Source organism: Cyprinodon tularosa, unplaced genomic scaffold (genome assembly GCF_016077235.1).
Source record: "Cyprinodon tularosa strain WSP-4 unplaced genomic scaffold, ASM1607723v1 ctg203, whole genome shotgun sequence".
Classification (NCBI taxonomy): domain Eukaryota; kingdom Metazoa; phylum Chordata; class Actinopteri; order Cyprinodontiformes; family Cyprinodontidae; genus Cyprinodon; species Cyprinodon tularosa.
Window position 1 is genome coordinate 766,973 of NW_024038748.1, and position 6,502 is coordinate 773,474.

General features: G+C 36.2%; 1 long non-coding RNA gene across 1 annotated transcript; it reads right to left on the reverse strand.

The window, feature by feature from the left end:
* Positions 1-1,536: 1,536 nt before the first annotated feature.
* On the reverse strand, positions 1,537-1,865 carry LOC119783354. The gene is made up of 2 exons (XR_005280781.1): positions 1,804-1,865; positions 1,537-1,646 (listed from the first exon to the last, which is right to left on the reverse strand). It is a non-coding gene; the product is annotated as an uncharacterized LOC119783354 (long non-coding RNA).
* Positions 1,866-6,502: the final 4,637 nt, after the last annotated feature.

Here is a 6,502-nt window from a genome sequence, read left to right on the forward strand (position 1 = left end):
GGGGAAATGGCATAGATATCCATAATAAAGGCTAGATGTCTCGTCCGCGCTGCTGGCCAATGGGGGTCGACGTCCGCACGTGGCGGCCATCTTACCACAGGCAGCTCGCTCATTCGTAGCATTGTGTTTCAATGGCGCATGTACTGAAATAACCATAACTTCCTCAATTATCTAACTATTCTCAAACTGTTTGGTTTGTTAAACAAAAGTCAGACATGTAGTTGTGATACTGCGCACTTAGGAATAATTATAACCATGGAACTTCATATGAAAAGAACACTGAATAGAACATACAGGTGCAATAAATATACACATGCACAAGGTATTTATGTTAAATCAATATATGCTATTAAAACTCAGTGTACAGAATGGCAACCATATATATATATGGTCCCAGAAATATATATATATATATATATATATATATATATATATATATATATATATATATATATATATATATATATAATATATATATATATATATATATATATATATATATATATATATATATATAATATATATATATATATATATATATATATATATATATATATATATATATATATATATATATATATTTTATATATAATGTATATATATAATATATATTTAATGTATATATATATTGTATATATAATATATATATACAATATATATATATGTATATAATATATATAATATATATATATATATTGTATATAAAATATATATATATATAATATATATATATATATTATAATACATATATATATATATATATATATATAAAAACACTTATTTGAGTGTGATTAATTATTTCACAGTCCTAATTTATTTATATTTACATAAATACTTTTATAATATAAATATTACTGTTATAATAAATTTGAAATACTGACAAAAAAGGCTTATTGTGTGGCAACCTCTTGGTGTAGAATCATAATCCAGGTTTCAAATTAAAGGTTACACTGTGAAGTTTCATGTAGACTATTCGGATTATATATCAGGGGTAATTACACAAAAGTTCCTATTTTTAAACCATTATAAAAGTGACATTTATTTGCTATTAAAATTGGTACAATAGTCCCCTTCACAAGTATATATAGATGTAGCATGTTGAAATCCCCACCTACACTACTGTGATGGTATACACATGGAAGACAGAGATGAAAAAATTACCCAAAAAACATAGCTTGGTTAATGCCCTTTGAAAAGGACGGTTTTATTGTGTTTCTGTCGCATGTTGTTGCTCTGTAAGCCAAGGTTGGTTATTTTGGCAATGTGGTGCAGCCTTAACTTAAAAAACAAGGACACAACCAATGTTAACAGCGTATGGTGGTGGCTGTCTATGCCATACTGCGTTTCTCCGATGTGCTCTCCAAGCACAAACACATCCTCTGACCCTATCCTCTTCCGTACAATGTACACGACCTCTAGCACTTTGATGGGCTGTGATCGTCTGGTACATGAGGTCTGACGAAGAACCCACTCTGCTGCCCTGACTACCATCACTGTGCCTTCTGATGGAATCACCAGACCTCCATTGTTTTTTAACTTCAGCAGGTGGTAGCTCTGGTCCTTGATGGCAGATGCAGCATCTGTTACCAAGCTGGCACGGCAGACATCACAGGACAGCTTTTTCAGAGCCCGTCGCACAACAAATCCTGAAATAAGAGTTGGTATATTAAAATAATTTATAATAACCATGGGGAAATGAAGGGAACATTTATCTTTTTGGGCCATTGGGATATTGATTTCACTCAGGTTTTGACTATTTGCACCATTGGTTTTAGGCAAAATCAACTTTTAGTCAGCCTTTACCTGAAATGTACACGAGAGCGTTGTCCACAAGACCATCAAAGCGGACAGGAAGGTAGCTGTGGACATGAGCTGTTAGATCAGTAAGTTTAACCATTCATGATATTATTGTCTGTAGTGCTTAATGTAATTCAATATAAAATTAGACATCATGAAGAATACCTTTGCAATGAACTGGGGTGTGGCAGGTGAATATGCAGGGTATCTCTCAGGTAGTGATATGCCTTTGGACCATGCAGATGGAGCGTGAGGGCAAAATCTTTCTGGTCCTTGGTGTACTCTACACCCTGCCTAGACAAGAGATGAACTGGAAGATCTGTAATTGAATTAGCAAAGTGATTCAGTAAGTATCTTTTTAATAGTAACTAGGGACTCAACAAAGAACATAAAATACACAAAATATTCAATGTAATATTTTTATTTCACCTGAATAGCATTCAGGTGATTAGATTTTTCTCCTTCAATTCCTCCAGAAGAGCCCGCATGTTCATCTTGGCCCTCTTTTCTCTCCTCAAGGTATTACTCTTCTCCCGCTGCAGTTTCCTCACAGTTGCTGAGGCCTTTTCAAGTTTGGCTTTTATAGCCTTAGGGCAAGCAGGCAATGCATACAAGTGGTCAGTGGCCTGCCGCTTGCAGCTCAAACCCCTCTCTCCAGTGGCTCCCTGTTGTTTTGCAGAAATATAAAAAAATATATATAAATAATAGTGGTATAGAAATTACTTATTTTTTTAAGAAATTAAATGTTAACTTTTCAATTCCGTGAGCCTAAATACAAGATACTCCAATTGTCCAACAGAAAACACAACAGCATACATTTAAGTAATTGTATAGGCTTGTCCACTTATAAGGCAAAAATATGTTTTGTGGCTCTGAAAAAAAAATTTCTCTTTTGATTGTAAAGGCTGCCTACCCTTGGGTTTAGTTTCAATGTTCACACATGTTTATAAATTCAAGTTTATGAGCGACAGAGTCAAACTTTTTATAAGATAAAGGATTTAATATAACAAACTGTTTTTAACAAGCCACATGAAAACACTCACAACATCAGGTTGAGGTACATCCTGGGACACGTCCATTGGCAGGTTGTCTTCCACTCTTCTAGAGGTGGTTGTGTTTCTTGTGGCTACTAGCTAAAATTAAGTAAAGAGGTTTTGAGTGTCTAAAAGGTGCTACTAAACAACACATTATATATCTTGCAGAAACAAAAGTGACCAGCAACAATTCACGGTGTATAAGAGTGTTATATCAATATGTGATTAAATTGCAATGATACACATACCCTTTCAAGATGAGCTGGAAAATTGAAAATTTTGGGCACAACACCATCTTTAATTCGGACTGTCTGCCCTGTTCAGTCAAAATCCTCACTCCTGAAGTGCTCACTGCAAAGCAGAGTCCTGTCAGTCGCAACAAAACTGTCCCTTCTTAGGGCAAGTTCCCACAGCCTCCTCATCTTTCCATTTTTGGGAAACCTTAAAAACGTGAGAAATGTTCCAAGAAGTATAAATTATTGTCAGCATTTCCAAAGCTTTTTCCTTCTGTCAACATTAAGGGTTAGCACAAAAATACACACCTAAATGAAATATGTTTGGGGTAATTGTATGTATGTATGCACTTGAGAATAACACAACCACACTAAACTACTTAGAAAAAGTTGTCCAAACGAAGCTAATACAAACTTATAAAAACTTTGAGTCAACAGCAATCTTGTTATACTATTAAGTCATAGCCCCACTGTTCCTGTGTACCAGAGCCTGTATTGTACATACATCCACTAATTAACTAACGATTATCCCAAAAACCAATCATAATTTCATATCTTACATGTGAAAGGTGATCCCACTGGCTCTCGTTTTGACACTACGGCGATTGGAGCATACGTAGGCTGCACAAAAGTCTGGCATCTTCCTATTAATAGACCCAGCAAATTCCTGTAACATAATGTAAGATGTTTTGACAAACCAAATCGATTGGAAATCATGCATTAATCATGTATAAATTCTGCCTCTTCCACTGATGCAAAGTTGCTGGTTAACGTTAGCAGCTAGCTAAACTGTAACGTTAGCTGCTAACTTACTAACTTTAGGTCTCACTTCGCAGCTTCTTGTTATTAGCCAGCTAACGTTAGGCTAATAATGAAAATACACCAACACTCAGATTATTGTTATTAGCCAACTAATAACTACAACCACATCCACAAAGATTGTAATTTACACCAAAGATTAATTGTCATACAATCGTTATTGATAACTTGCGCAAGTAACCGTGATGCACAACTATGCTGCACGATCAAGTCATTTTTCGACAAGAAAATCTGCAATTTCGACATGTTCAAGCATCAAGAATTATAGCCAGGTTCATAACGTTTGTAAGAAACCAAACTGTTTGTAAATCCGTCAAGAATTCAATGAGATAAGAGTATTTGTGTTCGTGCTGATCACTCACCTTACATTAAGTACCACAGAGCACAACAGAAAGCCTGCCTGTGGTAAGATGGCCGCCCGGTGATGACGTTTGAAACTCCGCCGTAAGACATCTAGCCTTTATTATGGATATCTATGGGAAATGGTGCCAAACAGTGTTGAACATACCAACTGCAGTTAAGTATGTGAATAGTTTCATCTTAGATTAATGAAAACAGTCAATTTAAATGGTTAGTGAGTCAGATATGTTGCACGAAATGTTTGGTCTATTGAAATATTTTATTTGTCCCTTAGCAAATTAGTTTGGCTGAGATTATAAGCACAGATTTTAAAATCTATGAAGTGTGGGCAATGCTAGATTAATATTTGCGATGGTACTGCCGTTGAAGCGCCGCGAAAGTTAATTTAGCACGCAGAGCGGTAGTGAGAAATTCGGTATCCATTCTTTACCAACTTTGTGAGCCAACTACTACGGTTATTAGGCTGGGTGATGCCACTGTACTCTTGAGGGCTCCTTATTACATAGCCAAGTCCAGGTTGGCTAGGGTGACCATATTTTCATTTGGGAAAACCAGGACACCTTGGAGCGGGGGGGATCTCTGTTCCCATGCATAGAGATGTCTGTGGCATGCACAGAGATGTCTGTGGCATGCACTCACTTAACATAGGCCTACGTAATCCTACAATAACATGATATTTGCAGTTGATTTATTAAAAATGCTTTTCAGTAAAAGTCAACAGCAATAACTCCAATAGCAAACGATAATTTTATTCAAAATGTATTTATTAAAAACGCTTAACAATTCCTTATCTAAAGGTTTTTATCTGTTACTGTGTAAATGGGTTTGGCTGTAGTTTAAGGGCAGATTCTAATAGATCTGCAGAGTGGGGACTATAAATCTGATAGGAGTTTAATTTTTTATTGCTGTTTTGCACAATATGCTTAACTAAGTATTTTTTGTTGTTGAATATTAGAGATTTGGCAGATATATTTTGTAGATACATTGTTTAGATTTACTTATATATTTCTAACCCTTTTATAGAATAGAATAGAAAATCCCTTTATTGTCCCAGAATGGGCAAATTTACAGCAGCAGAAAGATTATTAAAAATGGTCACACAAATGTGGACCTTAGAAAAATGTATAAGAATAACATAATAGGGAAGAGTTAAAATATAAAAAATACAATTCTGTAAAGTGTTTTAACAATATAAAACTGGAGAATTAATAACCAATATGCAGCTATGGACATTTTTACAGTGATGGATATTTGAAAACAGGAGCAACATCAGAGATGTGCAGAATGACAGCAGCATGTTATTTAACTGACTAAGGTTTCTATCATTACATTTGATTTTATTTATTCCTGCTCCCGGTGGTTGGAACCTTTATTCCACTCTGGATTCTTGTGAGTGTAGTCTTTGTTCACTTTAACTTTTAAATAAATAAATAAATAAACAGTTTTGAAACCTTGGTATTCCTTCTTTTCCTGCTTTGTGTGTTAACTTCCACGGTTGCTAGGCAACAGAGCATACGGCGGTAAGACCCGCCGAAGGGTAGACCTGTTTGAATTCACAGCCAAAACTCTTCCGGTCTCCTTATTTTCAAGGACTTGGAAGGATCCAGTCGAGGTAGACCGCGTCCTTGGAGGATGCAGCTCAGGTTTTCGAACGTCACACGCAGCGTCGTGCACAGTGCTCTAGTGCCTGTAAATTTAATGGTCCAATTAAGGTAATTAAAAAAATCAGGACATTTCCTCACTTTCTAAAAAAAACCCGGGACACCCGGGACAGGACCTGAAATACGGATATGTCCCGGGAAATACGGACGTTTGGTCACCTTAAGGTTGGCTTGATCCTTCAGTGGATGCAGCTGCTGAAATCCAACACAGCAGAGGACTGATTTGTCAATAGCAGAGGATAGGTATAATCCTCTTTGCTTCTTTGTTTCTTTGCTTTCCGTACAGGAGATTGTTTACACTCAGGCTCTCCTTGTGATTATCTGGGTCCTTTAAGTCGTAGGTAAATGGCTGCTCCAACCGAATTTTCCCAAGTGGTGACGGATTTTACAGGAGTGAAAAAAGTGAATGTGATCGGTGGTTTATCAAGGGTTAAAAGGTTCGCAAGCAAGTTTGGCTTTGGCCGGTTTCTCGGAAGCACCTTGCTAACCAGTGAGAAACTTGGTGTTAGTAGGTTCCCAATGGGAAATTCCATTGGGACCAAGTAGCACTAAACTGGTGACTTAGAAACAACACTGTCAAGGAACGCTATGGACAGAG